The sequence below is a fragment of the Gossypium hirsutum genome, chromosome A13, assembly GCF_007990345.1.
Source record: "Gossypium hirsutum isolate 1008001.06 chromosome A13, Gossypium_hirsutum_v2.1, whole genome shotgun sequence".
Lineage (NCBI taxonomy): Eukaryota > Viridiplantae > Streptophyta > Magnoliopsida > Malvales > Malvaceae > Gossypium > Gossypium hirsutum.
The window spans coordinates 92109785-92132236 of record NC_053436.1 but is presented as its reverse complement, the minus strand read 5'-3'; the positions used below and the strand labels follow the sequence as shown (position 1 = coordinate 92132236).

Sequence of the window (22452 nt, the reverse complement as noted above, 5' to 3'; positions counted from 1 at the left end):
CTTCCTCCGGATAATATGTTAAAAAACACAACAATTGGTATCTAGAGCCAAATTATTAGCGGACCTGTTACTTTTTCATTCCTTAAAACCATGTCTTCCTCAAGTTTTTCACCAGCTGCACCACCAGTCTTTAATGGAGAGGGCTACCACATTTGGATAGTGAAAATGAAGACCTACCTGCAGGCTTTCGATTTGTAGGAGGTTGTCAACTCAGATGTTGAACCAACACCTCTTAGAGCCAATCCAACAGTGACTCAAATGAGGCAGCATTCTGATGAAAGAACCAAAAGGCAGAAAGCCATGTCATGCATCATGAACAGTGTGTCTGATGTGATTTTCACAAGAATCATGGCTTGTGAGTCACCAAAGCAGGCCTGGGATAAGTTGAAGGAGGGGTTCTAAGGGACTAAAAGAACAAGACAGAAACAACTACTAAATTTGAGAAGAGATTTTGAAAACTTGACGATAAAGGAGGAAGAAACAGTGAAGCAATACTCAGACAGAATCATGGCTGTGGTAAACAGCATAAGGCTACTTGGAGAATAGTTTAGTGAAGTAAGAATTGTGGAGAAGGTGATCTCAACCTTTCTTGAAAGGTATGAGGCAAAGATATCATCCCTTGAAGACTCAAGAGATCTGACTAGCTTCTCATTAACAGAGCTGATTAATGCCCTTTATGCTCAAGAGAAAAGGAGAGCTAGTAGGTTGGAAAAGCATCAAGAAGGTACCTTCCAAGCCAAAAGCAGACCAGCCTCAAACTCCTCTATATACAAGGGGAAGAAAACCTGGTCAGACAAGCCAAAGTCAGATGGTGCAAGAAGATATCCACCTTGCCCACACTGCATAAGGCTAAGTTATCCGGGTGAAGTATGTTGGTTCAGACCTGATGTGCAATGCAAATTTTGCAAAAAGATAGGCCATGCTGAAAAAGTCTGCAAAACCAAAGGCAAGCAGAGACAAAAACAATTTCAACAGCGAAGAGCTGAAGCTCGAGTGGCAGAAGAAGGCAGTGATTAAGAAGAGCAAGTTTTTGCAGTCTCTTGCTCAGTTGCAAAAGAAGAAACCACAAAGGGATGGCTGATAGACAGTAGTTGCACAAATCATATGACTCATGATGCTGCTGTTTTCAAGTCAATAGACAGAAGTTTCAAACAAAGGTGAAGGTTGGAAATGGACACTTCATCAAAGTAGAAGGCAAATGAGATGTACTGATTGACACTCCTACAAGTACTAAACTTATTTCAAATGTCCTGTTAGTGCTTGAAATTGATAGAAACCTGCTCAGTATAGCTCAGTTCCTAGAAAAGGTCTACTCTGTGGTGTTCAAAGACAAGGAATGCCAGATCAGTGATCCAAGTGGATCCAAGCTCATGTCAGTGGCCATAGCTGACATAAGCTTTGTTGTAGACTGGAGCAAGGGCTCGGACAGTGCCTACACAGCTGTTCAAGATGAATCCAAGCTGTGGCATAAAAGACTTGGCCATGTCAACTACAACTCAATGACTCAACTAACCAAATAAGATTTGGTTGAAAACTTCACTAACTTAGTTGAAAAAGAAGAAGTTTGTGGAGTATGTCAGCTAGGAAAATAAGCTAGACTACCATTTCCTACAAACAAAGGCTGGAGAGCTTCTAAAATACTGCAACTTGTACACACTAATGTGTATGGTCCAATGAAGACTCCTTCTCTAAATGACAGTAGGTATTTCATCTTATTCATTGATGATTACTCGAGATATTACTAGATTTATTTTTTAAAATAAAAATCAGAAGTGGCTTCAATATTCTGGAAGTTCAAGGCTGCAGCAGAAACTGAAATAGGTTACAAGTTGAAGACATTGAGGTCTGATAATGGGACTGAGTATACTTCATCTGGGTTTCAAAGGTTTTGTGATGAAGCAGGCATCAAGCATCAGCTTACCTGCGCTTATACACCTCAACAGAATGGTGTAAGTGAAAGAAAGAATAGAAGCCTGATGGATAAGGCCAGGTGCCTAATGTTTGAACGAGATTTGCCTAAGACATTTTGGGCAGAAGCAGTTAACACTGCTATTTACCTCCAAAATAGGATCCCAACCAAGGCTTTGGCTTAGAAAACTCCGTTTGTGGCCTGGTTTGGGTTCAAACCATCACTACCTCACCTAAGAGTCTTTGGATGCATTTGCTATGCTCATGTTCCAGCAGTAAAAATAGACAAGCTAGCCATGAAGGCTCAACCTGGCATCTTGGTGGGCTATAGCAGTGTCAAGAAGGGCTACAGAATCCTGGATCCTTCATGCAACAAAGTGCTTGCGAGCAGAGATGTAGTGTTCGATGAGAAATCAGCCTGGAATTGAGAGAAGAATGAACCAGAGGTAGTCTCTGAAGATTTTGCAACAAATCAAGCTGAAGCTGATCAAGATGGTCTTGAAATGGACGTTGATCATGAACCAGTTAGGGGCACTAGACCATTGGCTGAGATTTATGAAAGAGCTCAAGTGGCTACTGTTGAACCATGCAGCTTTGAAGAGGCTGAAGCTCATCAAGGCTGAAAATAGGCAATGGCTGATGAAATCAGCATGATTGAGAAGAATCAAACCTGGTAGCTGATAAACCGTAATTTATACATATTTTTACCCCATGTTTAACGCATTTTATGGATGATTTTCCATTAGAATTGGTGAATTCGATGCTCCTAATGCTTTAATTTCATGTTTTACACTTAGAAGAGCATAGGAGAGCGAAAGGAACGAGAAACGGGCCAAAAACGGAGAAAATGGGCCAAAGTACGAAATCAACACGGTCTGGACCTCTTCACACGGGCAGACCACACGGCCATGTCAATTTGGCAGGCTCGAGCAAGGCCTGAAGTAATCGCACACGGGCGTTTCCCTGCCGAGCCCAAGTTGAGTCCAATTCGGAAAAGGCTAATTTTGAGTGCTTTTAGGCATTCCAAAGCCTATAACTACACCTTAGAGGAGGAAGAAAAGGAGTGAGGGAGTAGGGGGTAAGGAATTACTCCAAGAAAGCCGATTGATTCATTTCAGAAGCTGGATTCATCATCAAGACTGAAGATCTCTCCTCAATTCCCCTTCAGGAGTTTTGAGTTTTCTTTATGTTTTGTATTCTTTATTATTCTGAGATGTTTTCTTATTTAGTTATGAACTAAATCCCCTAAATACCTAAGGGGAATGAAACTTAAGACGAATCTTGTTATTATTTCCTGAATCGTATGATAAATATCTAACTTGTTCTTAATTATGTGTTCTTAAATCTTGTTTTGATATCCCAAAATACTGATTCAAGATAACCTCTTATTCAAAGGAGGAATAGACCCTGTCTAAGAGTACATTTTTCATAATTACGCGGAGTTGATTGCGCGCCTAGACATAGGCTGACAAGATTTTGCTGGATTAAAGTGAAACCTAATAAAGGGATCCATAGATCGAGTTAATGCAACCGTAGAGTGTTAATTAGAGAAAAGTCTCGGTTATTCAATCTAGGGATTATACGTTATTAGTCTTGAATAGGGATAAGAACATAACTTAGGGATCTCTACGGAACAAGTTAAATGAATAAATCGTCCGATTCGGAGCCAGAATGACAAGTACAGTCTAGGTGGATTTTTCCTTAGCTATTGTCTTCATTCAATCGATTTTCCCAAAAGCAATTCCCCAATTCTATTCTATGTGCATTCTTAGTTTAGATAATTAGTTAATTAAAACAAAACCTCTTTATTCTTAGGCCAGATAATAAAAAGACAGTCATTACTAATACTTTTAGTTCTTTGGGTTCGACAATCCGGTCTTGCTAAAACTATACTACTATTCGATAGGTACACTTGCCTACATCGCGATAATAGTTAGTTCAAGAACGAGTAATTATAAATATTTAAAACCTATCACGAAATCACGCGATCAAGTTTTTGGCGCCGTTGCCGGGGAACTAAGATATTAGGAACGCTCAATTTTTATTACTTTAGCCATTTATTTTTCTTACAATTTAATTTAATTTAATTTTATTATTATTATTATTATTTATTAATTTACTTTTTCCTTCTCTTGGCAGGTTTTTATAGTTTATGACTAGAAGAAACCTGTCAGGACCATTACTTTTTGACGAAGAAATCGATCATACAGTTCGCAGAAATCAAAGAGAAATAAGACGAAGCTTAAGATACACAGAGAACGAGCAAGAAGACGATACTCAACCCCTAACCGAAGAGATGGATGAAAACCAAGGCAATCAGCTACCTCCTGCAATTGCATTTAATCAAAATCTTGCTCCACGCACTATGTATGATTATGTTAAACCTTCTTTAACAGGAACTGAATTGAGCATAGTTAGACCTACTGTAGCTGCAAATACTTTTGAATTAAAACCTAACACTATTCAAATGATACAACAATTTGTTCAGTTTTATGGTTTGCAGGATGAGGATCCCAACGCTCATTTAGCTAACTTCTTAGAACTATGCGATACATTTAAAATTAAAGGTGTTTCTGATGATGCCATTCGTTTTCGGTTATTCCCTTTTTCATTGAAGAGCAAAGCTAAATAGTGGTTGAACTCGTTACCACGAGGGTCAATTACTACTTGGGAACAAATGACCAAAAAATTTTTACTAAAATATTTTTCGCCGGCTAAAATGGCTAAATTACGTAATGATATCTCTTCTTTTGTGAAAATGGATTTAGAAACACTCTACGATGCATGGGAGAGAAACAATGACCTTTTGAAAAGGTGCCCTCACCATGGGTTACAGCTTTCGCTCCAAGTACAAACATTCCACAATGGTCTGAATCCTTCGACTCGATAAATGGTTGACGCAGCTGCTGGCCGAACCATCAATAATAAAACACCTGAAGATGCCTATAAGTTTATTGAGGAGATTTCACTGAATAACTATCAGTAGCAAGTCATGAGGACAAAGCCAACGAAAATAGCCAGCGTTTATAACGTCGATTCGATCACCATGCTCTCTAATCAGGTAGAACTCTTAAATAAAAAGATTGATGGTTTTCTTAGTTCTTCACAGGTTCACCCAGTAATGCAGTGCAAAGCAAGTGGAGGTGGAACAAGCCATTCGGAATACCAACCTTATGGCCACAACATGGATAACGAGCAATTAAACTACATGGGTAATAATCTTCGACCTCAAAACAATACATATAGTAACACTTACAATACAGGTTGGAGGAACCACCCCAATTTCTTGTGGAGCGTTCAAGGAAATCAAAGACCACAACCACCTCCAGGCTACCAACAACCACCCTACCACCAAGAAAAGAAGCCGAACCTTGAAGAGATACTTTCAAAGTTTATATCGGTGTCAGAAACTCATTTTTAGAACACTGAGACAGCACTTAAAAATCAACAAGCGTCGACCTAAGGGCTCGAAACTCAGATAGGTCAGCTTTCCAAATTAATCTCCGAACGACCACAAGGTAGCTTTCCAAGTAATACTGAACCCAACCCAAGGGAATAGCTCAACACAATTAATATTCAAGATGAAGAAGGAGTTGTTGAGCCTGAACCAGAACCGAGGCAAGAAACTATGGTAAGCAAAGGTCAAGGTGAGGTAGATAACAATTAAAAAAAAATAGTGAATGTCGAATATAAACCTCGTGTGCCATACCCCAACGCGACAAGGAAAGACGGCTCAGATTAACAATTTGGTAAATTCCTTAAACTCTTAAAAAATTACATATTAACTTACCGTTTATTGAAGCCCTATCACAGATGCCAAATGCAATGAAATTTTTAAAAGAGCTTTTAGAAAATAAGCGGAAGTTGGACGAGGCATCGCATGTAGAGCTAAACGCAGTGTTCTCAACTATTCTGAAAAATAAGCTACCGAACAAACTAAAAGATCTAGAGAGTTTTACAATTCCTTACTTAATTGGTAGTTTAGATGTTAATAATGCATTAGCTGATTTAGGGGCTAGTATCAACGTCATGCCTTATAAAATGTTTAAGCAACTAGGTCTTAGGAAACCTAAACAGACTAGAATGAGCATTCAACTAGCAGATAAAACTATAAGATTTCCTAGGTGTATTATTGAAGTTGTGCTAGTCAAAATTGATAAATTTATATTTCCCATTGACTTCATTGTTTTAGACATAGAGGAGGATAGCAACACCCATTTAATTCTACGAAGGCCTTTTTTAGCAACTACTAAAACAATTATTGATGCTGGCACAGGTGAGCTCACGCTTCGCATAGGAGACGAAACACTCATCCTTCAAGCTCACAATTCTGACAACACATCAAAAATTGAAGGTGATCGTTTAACCTATTCTCTTAAAACTGACCATATGATACAACCCACTTTTCAGGAGATATGTCTGAAGGAAGTACATGAGCTACTCTCAAACAATAGTAAAGGATTTATTCATGAAGAATGAAGGCTGCAAATAAAGGAGCTAGATGAATGGTGAACACATAAATCGAGAACACACGATAAATTGAAACTACGCCAGAATGAGCTTGATACCTCTCCAAATCAACTTACAGTTGGAGATAAAGTCTTCTTAAATGCCGCAGATCCCCACATTGTCACTACCACACTTAATGAAGAAATTCCTCTTACGGTACTCAGCATTTTTCCATTCGATACGGTGGAGTGAGTCATCCTAAGTTCGACACTTTTAAGGTAAACAACACCCGTTTAAAACCTTATTTTAAGATTGATAGCAGGAATGAGGAATATAAACTATTCGAACCACCATGATCATTCAACGGAGAGGTAAGTCGAGCTTAGACTGTATTAACTTCTTTTAAAATTTAGTCTTCAACACCTAACTTACTAACGGAGCTCTTAAATACAGGTTTTCCACAGAGACACGGCCAAGCACACGGGCATGCTTATGGTCGTGTGAAAATAAGGCAAGGAATTCCCCAAACACGGGCTACGATAAAACACCACGGTTGTGCGACATGACCGTGGTCGAGCCTGCCAAAACTACACTGGTGTGTCACACGCCCGTGTGGAAGACCCAAGGTTGAAACTGAGACACTAGCACGGGCGTGCGACACGCCCGTGTCTAACACCCGTGGTCAAACCTGTTAGATTGACACGGCCGTGGGGATTACCCACACGGGCATGGGAGAAGTGAACAACGCTAGACATGACCGTGTGACACGGCCGTGTGCACCCACACGCCCAAGGAACACGGGCGTGTACTAAATATCAAACGCGCCCAAATTCGAAATTCGCGAATCACTCGGGCTGAAATTGGGGAACACGGGCGTGTACCCTGGCCGTGTGGCCCAAAATCTATAAATACCCTGCACTATTCACTTTCTTCCCCATTCAAAAACCCTAACCCTAGCCGTTGCAACTTCACACGGCCTCGCTGCCACGCCTGTGCGCCGCTTCCCACTCTATTTTTTACGCTCAATCTCTCCCCTCTAGCGTTTGTTTACTCCTTTCACTTCTATTTTACTTATTTCTAATGCTTAGTATCAACATAATCTTCATATCTGTTGAACTATTCTTCATTTTTCTCATTATTCTATCATTTAATTTGCATTCTTAGGTTAGTCATGACATTTCTATGCTTCTTCTCATGCTATTACCATGTCAATGTCTATCATTTAATTTGCATTCCTAGGTTAGTTATCATAAATTTCGTGTTAAATTGATATTAGAAAAACCTCATACCCATTACATTTCTATTCTCATTCTTATTGTTATTTTGGTTGAGTTTGCTTCATATTAGTAGTCTTGGCTAAAATAGTTAGTTCAAATTCATGACTTTTTACTTCTTCGAATTCGTTTACCTATTATTATTATTCTTTATATAACAGACTTTTAATGTTGTCTTCACGAGGAAAGAAGGCTACTGTCCCTGCTTCCAAGAAACGGAAGGGAGCGTCAACTTCTGCGGGTCCAACTGTGGAAATTCGTCACCCCCTCCTTCAGTTTCCTTGAGGGCCCCACGAAGAACTTTTCCAAATAATTCGGGCTCGACCTTTAATTACAGGATGTTGCATCAACTGGGCTGCCGTAGAACAAGTTCAGTTGGCTGATGCGATTCAGGCCCTCTTAACCACCGACCCTTCGGAGTTGTTCTTTGGGATCATCGAACCAACATACCTCGAGCTCACGATGGAACTATGCTCCACATTTCATCTCCAGACCGTAATGACGAACTATGATGATCCCGGCATAGTGCAATTTTGCCTAGGCGGATTAGTCCACCAGCTCAGCGTCCCAAAATTCGGTACGGCATTGGGTTTATATACGGAGAAGTTCAAGGAAGAGAATGACTTAGATACTCTCACTCGCTAGATACATTTCTCTCTCTCGAAGTGCTAGCACACTTTGGCCCCTGACGCAACCTCCTACAATCCTAGCCGCTCCAAGGCATCAGTTCTCCCACCATCCCTGAGGTACCTACACGTTATTTTGGCTCACACAATTACAGGGAGGCGAGAGAGTACTGGCGTCATTAACACTCACGATGCCTACTTTTTATGGTGTATGTCACACGGGCACGTCATCGACCTTGCCTATTTCATTGCCCTCGGGATTCAGCACCAGATGGAGCGGCATCGGAAGGGGGTCATCTCTATTGGCCCCTACGTGGCTCGACTGGCGCGACACTTCGGGCTCTTCAACACCGCAGCCCAAGAATCATCCTTCATCCTCATCGGCCAGATGTCTCCACAAGGCATCTCAAGCATGCTTAGCATGAGGATGATCGAGAGGTGCCGAGGAACCTACCCTCCCCAGTATCGTCTCGCCCAATCTACCGAGGAGGAGGCCTACGAGGACATTCCTGATGATGTCCTCCCACAGCACGAGGACCCACCGACTCAGCCACCACCACCCTCTCGTCTAGTTCATGCGGCGGCTTCATATGCTGACATCTCTGAATGCCTCACTAGATTCAAGCAGCAGTGTTTTCAATGATTTGACAACATTGATGCTACTCTACAGCAGATTTGTCAGCACCTCCACATCTCATCGCCAGTCCCACCTCGCGAACCATCCAGTGATGAAGATGTTTAAAACATTTATTTATTATTTTATGTTTTTAATTTTTATTAAAACTACTTTTTATTTTTATTAGGTTGTAGAAATTTTATTTTTAATTATTAATTTCGGTTATTTCTTTTTGAGTAATTATTCTTCCTAATATCCCCTAAAAAGTTCCTGATGTTATTACGGTTATATAGAGCTCTTAAGCTCATCATCACATAGGAACTAAAACTCCACCGAGAAATGTTCTCCACGACTGCCATGTCCTGCTCGCCCACGACCATAGCTACCACTAGAGATAATATCCTTTTGGTGCAGGACTTATGGCCTAATGAACCTCTACGACCGCCAGAGTATCCTCCTCCACTCTCGAACTGATTACTCTCCAGAACTCCAGTTCGAGGAATTCATCATACAGGAAGTTTCACTTCTCTCCCTATCTTCTTTTTATACTCTAATATCTATGTATGTATATTTAGGGCAATGTACATCTTAAGTGTGGGGGGTATTTATTTCATTATCAGAAAAATCCCTGAATGACTGCCTTGTTCTCTTGAAAAGCTCTCATATCATATTTAGGATAAATTTTGATTGATTTATGATTTCGATTGATATATCTTGAATTAAAACATAGGCATTTATGCATTGATTTTTTAAACCTCAAGACATTAGAGAATCAAGCATGATAAGTTGATTTTTAAGAATTTAAATCTTAGGTTGTTTCCCCAAAGTTTTGGTATTACTTTGAGTTGGGATTCACAAGTTTTACACATCAAAAAGCCATAATTTTTGTGAGATTTTTGATCCTTTTGAGCATCTATTAATTGTTTCATGCTCACTTTTATTATTGCTTTGAGTGCGTCAGTATTGAACTATTATTCTAGAACTTGCTTGATTATGCATGTCAAGACCACACCATTTGATTTGATATGTCAAAATGATTAAGGCACTTAGGATTAACTCACTCATGCCATGAAAAGCCTACCTCCACAATTAACCCTTAGTGAACCCCCTTGAACCTAACAAGCCATTTCTTGTATTACCTTTAATATTAACCTTTAACCCATTATTGTTGAAATCCCCTAAATTAATTTAAGCCCCATTTTTGTCGAGATTTGAATTGAAATAGTTGCTTAGCTATGTTTTATTCAACTTTGTAATTTAACTTGTTCTTAAAAAAAAGTATACACATTAGTAATCTCATAATCTGAAAAGAAGGCCTGTTGTACGTAAGTGTTGGTCAACCCTTTTTCTAGTTAGGCAAATTTTCAATTCAATCTTGATTCTAACCCTTTCTTTCAGCTTGTAACCACACCCCTTAACCAAACCTCATTACAACCCTCTAAAGACCTTTTGATTGATGTATCATTTTAAATTATAGTGGTGGAGATTTGATTTTCATGCAAGCTTATGGTAATAAATTTTCATTATTGACTATTGAGTGCTTCATTTATTGTCCTTAAACACCTCGAGTGATTTGAGTGAATCTTTAGTGAGGATGTGAAACTCTGTGATATTCTGAATCACAGTTAATTACTTAAATGAGGAGAGACATCTATGTTTGCATGATTAAATACTCAACTTGGAATGTTTGAAACTTTTATGTTCTTCTAGTTGAATTCTCAATGTATGATTACCTATGGATTATTTTGAGATATTATCGATAGAAATTATAAGTTGAGAAGAATTTATTTTGATTATGAGTTGAGAATTTTGCTTGAGGACAAGCAAATGCTTAAGTGTGGGGGTATTTGACAAACCGTAATTTATACATATTTTTACCCCATGTTTAACGCATTTTATGGATGATTTTCCATTAGATTTGGTGAATTCGATGCTCCTAATGCTTTAATTTCATGTTTTACACTTAGGAAAGCATAGGAGAGCGAAAGGAATGAGAAACGAGCCAAAAACGGAGAAAATGGGCCAAAGTACGAAATCAACACGGCTTGGACCTCCTCACATGGGTAGATCACACGGTCGTGTCAATTTGGCAGGCTCGAGCACGGCCTGAAGTAATCGCACACGGGCGTGTCCTTGCCGAGCCCAAGTTGAGTCCAATTCGGAAAAGGCTAATTTTGAGGGCTTTTAGGCATTCCAAAGCCTATAAATACACCCTAGAGGAGGAAGAAAATGAGGAAGGGAGTAGAGGGGTAGGGAATTACTCTAAGAAAGCCGATTGATTCATCTCAGAAGCTGGATTCATCATCAAGACTGAAGATCTCTCCTCAATTCCCCTTCAGGAGTTTTGGGTTTTCTTTATGTTTTGTTTATTTATTATTCTGAGATGTTTTCTTATTTAGTTATGAACTAAATTCCCTAAATACCTAAGGGGAATGAAACCTAAGAAAAATCTTGTTATTATTTTCTGAATCGTATGATAAATATTTAACTGATTCTTAATTATGTGTTCTTAATTCTTGTTTTGATATCCCAGGATACTGATTCAAGATAAGCTCTTATTCAGAGGAGGAATAGACCTTATCTAAGAGTACATTTGTCATAATTAAGTGGAGTTGATTGCGCGCCTAGACCTAGGGTGACAAGATTTTGCCGGATTAGGGTGAAACCTAATAAGGGGATCCATAGATCGAGTTAATGCAACCCTAGAGTGCTAAGTAGAGAAAAGTCTCAGTTATTCAATCTAGGGATTAGACGTTATTAGTCTTGAATAGGGATAATAACATAACTTAGGGATCTCTACGGAACAAGTTAAATGAATAAATCGTCTGATTCGAAGCCAGAATAACAAGTATAGTCTAGGTGGATTTTTCCTTAGCTATTGTCTTCATTCAATCGATTTTCCCAAAAGCAATTCCCCAATTCTATTCTCTGTGCGTTCTTAGTTTAGATAATTAGTTAATTAAAACAAAACCTCTTTATTCTTAGGCCAGATAATAAAAAGACAATCATTACTAGTACTTTTAGTTCCTTTGGGTTCGACAATCCGGTCTTACTAAAACTATACTACTGTTCAATAGGTAAACTTACCTACATCGCGATAATAGTTAGTTCAAGAATGAGTAATTATAAATATTTAAAACCTATCATGAAATCACGCGATCAGTAGCCAATTGAGAGACCAGCAAACAAGAAAGTCATTGGGGTGAAATGGGTGTTTCGAGCCAAACACAATGCTGATGGATCCTTAAACAAACTAAAAGCAAGGCTGGTTGTGTAACACCCCTAACCCGTATCCGTTGCCAGACTAGGGTTATGAGGCATTACCGGACATATCAAAACATTTCGTAATCATTTCACAATTTAAAAGTCATACATCATCATATCATAGTCAAATATAACATAAAGTCCCTTTCAAAGGTCAACGAGACCATAAAACATGTATTAGAAAGAGGTCGGGACAAAATCGAACACATACAAAATTTTTCCAAAACTTAACACTTTTTTTCTTAGTTACAAAGGTCACATGCCCGTGTAAACAAGCTCTGTACCTTGCACAGTGTTAGACACGCCCGTGTGTCTAGGCCAGGCAAAACAGGGCATATATACTGACTTGTCCACATAGCCACAAGACACACCCGTGTGTCTAGCCCGTGCTCAAAACTAACTTAAATTTGTAGGGCTACCCTAGGGGACACACGGCCGTGTAACATGACCATGTGTAGCACACGGCTGAGACACACGCCCGTGTCTCTGCCCGTGTGAACAAAAATAGGTCATTTGCAAAGCCAATTTGCCACCCATTTGGGTTCTCCCCACAAGTCCAAAATCAAGCATCATATATACAACATTTTCAGCCAAAATCAACTCCAAACATGTATCAATTAATCCATAATATCATTTGTATCAATTAATCCATAATATCATCAACCAACTCATTCTCTATACCAAAACATACTAAAATCACATGTTAAACATTACCAAATTCTCAACTATGAACATACCAAAATGACCATATCACTTGGCCACATATATATATATCTCAAATCAAAATAAACCATATCAAAACTAGTCTATACATGCCACATAACCAAAACTTAGAGATTTTATTTACTGAAGCAATAACCGGATAGTGTGATAACGTCTCCTACAACTTCCAACCCGAGTAGGTCTCTGAAACTCTATATACATAGGAATAACACACAGAGTAAGCTTTGAAAGCTTAGTAAGCCATAAGCTAATAAATCATTTCAATGATATTTATAAACCAATATCACTAAATCGAATTTAACAAATCTCAATCACATATACATTCATTGTACCCGTAAATTCATATAACCACATTAAATAACTCTATTTATCTTATTTATCAATGAACATATAACTATGCTTTCAAATTCGAATAACATCCGTTAACTCAATCAATAAATCAAGCTCGCACATATTCATTACATCGCCAACCAAACCATGGTAATTTATTACAAGTCATACATAAAGTAGTATCAACTTCTTTACAAACACTTCCAAACTCGAACATCCATAATTCCCTTATTCACATAAACCAAATTCGCATACATGAATCATATAGCCAACCAAGATCGACTTTATGTTACTAATTATATATCAAATACAAAGCATACACCAACTCAACCATTTTAATTTCATTATCTGATCAAGTTTTTGAACCAAACAGTCATACCTCAAAACCATGTTTCATGTTTCATAAATCTCATGTCCGAAACATAGGACCACAATTCCATATAACGAGTATATATAACACATTATTCATTTATATACATTCATATCATTTGTTGTCATATGTTTCACATATGGTCATATGATACATACTCACCTTTCATCTCTAAATTTCATAAACAAATCACACGTACCTGAATCGGATACAATTTCACATAGTTATTCATTTCTCGGAATGCCCTTTGAATCGTTCGGAATCAATAAGGATACTCGGATAGCTCATAAGCTCGTATAATGCCAACGTCCCAGACATGGTCTTACATGTAATCAAATATCAATGCTACTGTCCCAGATAGGGTCTTACACGAAATCAAATACGATACCAATGTCCCAGACATGGTCTTACATGTAAATCACAAATCGATGCCAACGTCCCAGACGTGGTCTTACACGATAACACATATCGAAATCCTATGTCATGGCATATGTATCGTAACTATTCCTATGGTTCGTACGGGGCCTTTCAGACGTTGTCACATTATCAGAACTTTCTCAAGTTCACATATTCAATTAATCCATGGTCAGAACAAATTCTCCCAAGCTCGATTCAATTCGGCATCACATATATATTTCTTTACAATTCAATTCAGCACATATAATGCACATACATTTCAATTTAACAACATTTACTTACTTATGAACTTACCTCGTACTAACACTAACGGACCGGACAACTATTTGATAATTTTCGATATTCCCCAATCCAAATCTAATTTCCTCATTTCTTAATCTAATTCAATGCAATTTTGACTTATTTAATCATATATTCAATCAAATTCATACAAAAACACATAAATGGGCTAATTACACTTTTTCCCCTAACATTTCACATTATCACAATTTAGTCCCTACTTCAAAACAACACAAATTATAATAATTTCATTATGCCCATGTTAGGCCGAATTCACCTTGGGTCCCTAACAGCCCATTAATTTCATTTATTACACATTTTGACCCCTCAGATTACAAAATTTTCAATTTAGTCCTTAATACACATTTTTATCAAAAATCACTTAATTAAACATGAAAATCAAGCATCAAAGATTTATTCTTCATCATCAAACAACAATTTCATCACATTATCAACAATGGAAAATCTCAAATTCATCATCAATTTTGAAAATTAAAGCAAAGGCCAGCTAGTACAAGAAGCAATGATTTCAAAAATGTAAAAATTATCAAAAATCGAACAAAAACGAACCTTTAATTTAGCTTCCAAAGGTGCTGAACTTAAAACAACCTCCATGGCTTTCTTTTTCTCCACATTCGACCATTAAAGATGAAAATGCATGTGATTTTTTTATGTTTTATTTTATTTATTTCATAATAATATATTATTTACCTTTTTAACCTTTGTAAATTAATATGAAAACCTTATAATATAATCCCATAACCATCCATCCCATGGTATAATGGCCAAATTTCACTTTAAGTACCCCACATTATAAAAGCCATAGTAATGTAGCACTTTAACAATTAGCTAGCCACTTTTACAATTTATGCGATTAAGTCCATTTATAAATTTAAGCAACCAATCGGTAAAATTAATTCACGAAAATTTCATACATGCATTCTAACATGTTGTAAACACCAAGAATATAATTAAAATATTTTTCTAACTTGAATTCATGGTCCCGAAACTATTATTCTGACTAGGGTCTAAACCGGGCTGTTCAGGTTGTAAAAGGGTTCAACCAAAAGTATGGCATTACCTACTTTGAGACCTTTGCACCAGTAGCTAGGCTTGACACCATAAGGTTGCTAGTTGCCTTAGCTACACAGATGCAATGGAAAATCCATCAGCTCGATGTGAAGTTAGCCTTCCTCAATGGTTTTCTTGATGAGGAGATCTATGTTGAGCAGCCTGAAGGTTTCAAAGCTGTTGGTGAAGAGGACAAGGTGTACAAACTGAAGAAAGCCTTGTATGGCTTAAAACAAGCACCAAGAGCTTGGTATAGCAAGATTGATGGCTACCTAGCTAGCCTTGAATTTGAAAGAAGCATTAGTGAACCTGCCTTGTATATGAAGAAGCAAGGTAGTATAACTCAACTGATAGTGTCTCTATATGTTGATGACATGCTATGTAACAGCCCATTTAGACCCTAGTCAGAACAGTGGTTTCGGGACCACAAATATGAGGTCAAAAAATATTTTAACATTATTTTTCGTGTTTATAATATGTGAATTGATATATGTGAAAGTTTCGTATGAAAATTTAATTGTTTGTGTACTCAATTTGATAAAAGAACTTAATCGCGTAAATTATAAAAGTTGCAGGTTATATGTTAAGTGTGCCTATTTACTATGTCTTTTTAACTGTGAGGTCCTTATGTTGTAAATTGACCATGGTTAGTGGGATTGGTCATAAATGACCTTAAAATGGATGAATTATAATGTTTTAAACAAAGGCAAAATTGGAAATTAATATTAATATGTGTTATAATAAAAGAAAACAATCAGCCAAAATTATAAAAAGAAAAAGAAGAAGAAGAAAATTCAAGTTTAGGATTTATCTAGGAGATTTGGTGATTAAGGTATGTTTTGAGCTTGGTTTTTGATGATTTTTACGTTTTTGAGATCGTTGCTTAGTAATCTATCAAGCCTATGCCCTAATTTTTGAATTGTTTGATGATTTTGAAAGATTCCATTGATGAATTCATGTGTTTTATGATATTTAATGATGAATTATGAAAGCTTAGTGCTTGATATACATGTTTTGTAAAGTGATTTTGAGTAACAATGCATATTAGGGATTTAATTTAGAAAAGTGTAAATTCAAGGGTTGAATTGTGAAATAAATGAAAGTTTTGGGCTCCTAAAGGCCTTTATGATATTCCGCTATGCATGGGTTCATCGAAATCATATGTATTTTGTGTTTTTGTGAAATAGGGACTAAAATGTTAAAATGAGAAAATATGAGGGTTAATTTGTAAAATGCCCTAAATATGTGTTTATGGATTAAATTTAATGATTTTTTTAAATAAAAGGGTTAATTTTGAATACATATAGATTAAAAAAGAGGAATTCGGACTTAGACCGATGGAAGTCGAAGGTTATTGAGTAAACGGTCCGAATCATCAATTCCAAGTACGAGGTAAGTTTGAACGTGGTAAATGATGTTATAGTTATGTTTTAATGCTTTGATAATGCATAAATTGTATAGATATTTGATTACGGTTTGAGCATGATGATAATCGACTATGTTCGGCGCTAAGTGTGCGGTTCGAAATTAACTTCGGCTACAAATGGCACTAAATGTGCAAGTTGGAATAGCTTCGACTATATAAGGCACTAAGTGTGCGATACCTAGATAGCTTCAGTTTATTGAAATGGCACTAAGTGTGCAAGATTGTTACTGTTTTGACAAATCATTGATGCACTAAGTGTGTGAATTCTTGAAGCATGGAAAGACTTTCGAATGAATTAATTATTTGAACATGAGGTGAGAATGAAATGAATAAATACGGGAAAGTTCAGGTATGTTCGATACCTACGTGGTAGATGATATTATGTGTATGAAGCTTGATGAATTCGTATGAACATATTAAATGAGATAGAATGGAATTGATGGATGAATTGTGAATTACTAAGTGTTTATTAGTTGATGTTTCGTGTATTATAAACTGTTGATTATTTATGGTACGAACTTACTAAGTTTTAAAGCTTACTGTGTGAAATGTTCTCTGTTTTACAGTGTTACAAAGCTAGCTCGGACCTGGGGATCATCAGCGACATCAATCACAGTATCAGACATCTATTTTGGTATTAATTTGAGAGTTGTATTTATGGTATATGCCATGTATAGGCTAGAAGTATTTTGGTATGTTTTGTGATGTGAATATCTAGCCATGAGATTTGGCTTGTAAATGTTGGTATATATAGCCTTTTAAGTTGGCCTAAATGGAGTGTTTGATAGGTAAGTCATATGATGTATTTGATGTTCATGTGATGGTTTGAATATGGAATATAAAATTGGCAAGTTTTGTGGTAGGAAGTATGTGATAAAATGATGAGTTTATGTATTTGAAACTTATGTAAGTTGTATTGATTTTGGTACATTGACTAGGCATGTTTTGGTTGTGAAATTGAGTAAGGAATTGAATGGTATTTGAACGGCATGAAATATATACAAAATGGTTGAATTGGATGCCAATGAATGTATGCAAATAATGCTAAAATGTTGTGAGTTTTGAGTGCTTGAGATAGGTGGGAAATGTGGCTTAAACCAAGCCTAATTTCACCCCACACAGTTGACCACACGGGCGTGTGTCTCGGCCGTGTATCTGTAATAATTTAGCTATTAAGTCAGTCTCAAGCACGGCCTAGACACACAGGCGTGTCTGGTGGCCGTGTGAGGCACACAGCCTTGATACATGGGCGTGTGTGGCCATTTCGAAGGGTACACGGGCTAGACACACGGGCGTGTGGTCGGCCATGTGACCCAAGTCAGTTTCAACCATGGCTAAGGCACGCGGACATGTCTTATGGCCGTGTGGACAAGTCAATATGTATGCCCTATTTTGCCATGGCCTAGATAGACGGGTGTGTCTAATGCCATGTGAGGCACACGGCCTGTTCACATGAGCGTGTGACCTTTATAACTTAGAAAAATGTTTAAGTTTTGAAAAAATTTGTATGAGCTCGGTTTAGTCTTGACCCCTTTCTAAAGTATGATTAAGGTCTTGTTGACCTTTATAAGGGACTCTTTAATGATGTGTGACTTTGATGTTATGATGTTTTAGAAATGAATACGAGATGTTTAGATTTGTTCGGTAATGCCTATAACCCTAGTCCGACAACGAATATGGGTTAGGGGCGTTACATGCTAGTGACGGGAGGAGATCAAGCAATGCTGACAAACTTCAAATGCAAAATGGAGAAAATGTTTGAGATGTCTGATTTGGGAAATATGACTTACTTCCTTGGCATGGAAGTGTCACAAACTCAGCATAGAATCTTTCTAAGTTAGAAAGCTTTTGCCTTAAAAATTTTGAGAAAATTATCCATGCAAAATTGCAAAGCAACATGCACACCAATAGCTGTAGGAGAGAAACTATCAAGCCAAGGTGACTTTGAGCAGGTCAGTGGATCTGTCTATAGGAGTTTAGTTGGTTCTTTGCTTTATTTAACTGCCACTAGACTAGACATTATGTTCCCTGTGAATTTTCTATCAAGATTCATGCATTGCTGCAATGAGAAGCATTTTCAAGCTGCCAAAAGAATTCTCAGGTACATTAAAGGTACACTAAGCTATGGAATGATGTTCACCAAGGCTGAAAGCATGAAATTGTTGGCTATGCTAATTGGGCTGGATCGATAGATGACGAAGAGTACCTCAGGGTATGTTTTTACTCTTGGTTTAATTATTTTTTGCTGGAGTTTGAAGAAGCAAAATGTTGTGGCTCAATCAGCTGCTGAAGCAGAATATGTAGCAGCTGCTAGTGCTGTTAATCAAGCCATTTGGCTGAGAAAGATAATGGGCTGATTTGAATCTACACCAAAGGAAAGCAACAAAGATTAATTGTGATAACCAGTCTGCTGTTGCAATTGCAAAGAATCCAGTGTTCCATGGGAGAACGAAACACTTCAAGATCAAGTTTTATTTTGTTAGAGAGATGGAGTAAACACAAGAAGTGAGATTGATTCATTGCAGTTCTGAAGGGCAATTTGCTGATATTTTGACTAAGCCCCTTAGTGTGTCAAGATTTGAAGATTTAAGAGCCAAAATTGGAGTTTGCAGCATGCAAGCCAAGGAGGAGTGTTGAAGTTGGCCTGCATGTAGTAGATAAAGCAACCAAAAAGCAGACCATGCAACATAAGTTATGCAGATGAAGTATGAAGAAGCAGATCAAGCCACACTTACAGTACATGAAGTATGCATGCAGCTGCTGAAGCACAATACTGCTATTGTATTTCACTTCGTTTTGTTACCTTAAATATTGTTTTGTAATTTAGTCATATTTGAACTAAGTAGGTGAAGTAATTAGGTGCTGATAGATTGATAAATTAGTATACCTATGTGTGCAAGCAATTTTTTTTAAGTTCCAATGTTACTTAATGGTAGTAGTTAATGTTAGGTGACAATTTGCTTTGTTTTGACCAGCTAAATGTCTGGTACATGTATTGACTTTTAGCCTTCATTCATGTTAATGAAAATTCATTAGAATTTCATCCAAAAATACTCTCTTTTCTTTGTTTTCATTTTTGTTCCTTAAGCCCGATTTTGTTCGTTTGCTCAAAATCTCCTGACTTGAATTTCAAGTTTTCTTCATTCTTTATCCAGATTTATTAAGTTGTTGCTTAAGTTCCTGACTGAGCTTCATAATTCCTCCGGATAATCTGTTAAAAAACCCAACAAGCTCAACCTTGGGCAATCTAAAGATGTCATTGGATTTTATGCATGTATATTGATTGCCTGAGATGAAAATAACTTGCACTAATCAAATAGCTCAAGAAAGCATTGCCTTGCAGTGCTAAACTAAACCTTGGGCTTCGTAAGCTTGCGGTGCTCAATAGGCATCAGAGTAGGAAAACTTGCAGAACTCTGGCTCCAATGAGTGCTGCCGCTTGATATAAGGCCTTGTGAACTGCTTTTTGACTCATTCCTTCATTTACTGCGTAAAAAAAATTGAAAGGTGAGGACACAACTGCAAAGCATTCATGAGATAGATATTTAGTCCAGTTAAAGCGAATATGTACCTATGGACTGACGATCCGTCAGTACCTCCAACCAGTGTTGTTCGAACTGCATGTTAAAAAGAGCTTCCTCTAACCTTTATAATTGTTCAAACAAGGGTCCAAATGTTCTAGCATGAGAGTAACAGTGAGTGCCAGTAAAGTTGTGGAGCAAAAGAAAGATGGAAACGTAAATAAAAACATAGTTTACCGTCTTTTGCATGCCGATTATAGTACGATAAATGGCTTTCATGTACTTCGAAATCCACTGTTTATTGATTAGGAGATTTATTTTTGAAGCAGAATTGATAGACTCCCTTTTTATTAGTAAGAAACGGGAATTTCTCACTTATCCTATCACGAGTAACGTGAATCTGATCACCTGAAGCTCCCTTTACCTAATCAATATTACAACACTCGATGAGACTTTGGTAAGTATAAGCTTTTATGACCCCATTCTTGGAATCCAACTTATCAGATCAAAACAAAAACATCTGGAATCGAATGTAATAAAGAAAGAGGAAGCTTACCACCAGATCAACGGAAGGCCAGCCCGAATTAACTTTAATGACGAAGAATGACACATGAATTGTATCTCGTTCATACTTAACATCATGAGAAAAACATTCCTTTTTAGTGATCGTGAATCTAATTCCAAACACTGCATTTAAACTGCATAATGATGCTATCAATATAACAACTACAAATTCAAGGAATCCGATTTTTATTTGCAATTTGCAATTTACAATGTCAATGAATCCCAATTATGCAACTTGATAAATGAATAAGTTTACATAAAAAAAAAAGATTTTCTTAAATGATTTTCTCCACAACATGTCATTAAATTCAGATCCAGAGAGTTTTTCTTTCTCTTCAAATTAAAACGCTCCATGATCATAAAAACCTTTTCATACTAGGAAATTTTCCAAGGAAAAACCCAGATTTATTGAAGAAAAAAAAAGAAAAAGGGTGAATTAGAATTACAATTGAATGATCTGTTAGTGTTATAGTGTCTAAGAAAATGCAGGAAAATATGAAAATAACTCACAACAAGATCCAAACTATGAAAGTTAAAAAGAATTGCGCGAAACTAAGGCAATAATTGCAACAATAAATTTTAATTAAATAAACAAATTTACTTTTTTGGGGTTTTTTCTTTAAAAAAAATTTAGAAGGAGGATAATGTGATGTCATCAATGTGTATATGTAATCGGTATGTCTAGAATGGATGAGTTTAAGAAATCTAGTTCCATGAATGTATTTATCTAAGATACATGTATTTACTAGATACACATTAATTACTAGATGCGTTTATTGAAACTAATAGTCAATTGTAACAACTATGTAATGGTGTACTGCAAGTGTGACAGGTCGAGTTGTAATATTTATAGTGTTACAAAAAATACTCGAGTATTCCAAGTATTGAGCCCAAAAGAGTTCGGGGACTAAGTGATTCCTTATTGACAAGCATACAACAAAGAATTCTAGCTAACTACTTACGGTAATTCATTATTAGAGTTAATTAAGCTAAGGGGAACTACCTAACACTAACAAGGACCAAATTGTAAAATCATAAAACTATGAACTTCACAATTCAATAAACGAAAGTGGTTGGTTGGATAGTGGTTGGTTGACTTCTATGTTGCTGATTAGTCTTTGAGTTAGGGATCTAAAAAGCCTAAACTTCTAATTGGCTCAAATTTACATTCTGGTCATCATTTTACCAAATTGGACAATTTAGTCTAGTTTATCTCTTGATTTCATCAAAATAACTTGAGATAAACAAGCTGATGCTCAATAAGATCTCTTCTCAGTCTCACCTATCTATATGTCCCCTTAGAGGCACCAACTCCAAGTTTTAAAATTTATTCAATTTAGTCCTTATACAAATAACTAACCAAACAACATTTCCAATCAACCAACCACCATAAATTTAGCTACTCGTCATCATTTCCATACAAGAAACAACCTAATATACATTCAAATCATACATTAAAATAAGCACAAAAAGAAGGTTAAAGAAATCTTAAAATTTTCTTGATAGTTGTTTAGAGAATATGAAGGTGGGAACAATGGTGGTTAAAAATAAAACTGAAGTTCAGATTTTTATCTAAGAAAAGAAAATAGAGTTGAGCTATATTAATGACTATGG

The 22452-nt window shown here is 36.9% G+C and overlaps 1 non-coding gene across 1 annotated transcript; it reads right to left on the bottom strand.

Moving 5' to 3' along the window:
* Nucleotides 1-4633: 4633 nt before the first annotated feature.
* LOC121212934 (small nucleolar RNA R71) lies at nt 4634-4740 on the bottom strand. Its single transcript, XR_005908306.1, has one exon. It is a non-coding gene; the product is annotated as a small nucleolar RNA R71 (small nucleolar RNA).
* Between the last annotated feature and the right edge of the window lie 17712 nt (nt 4741-22452).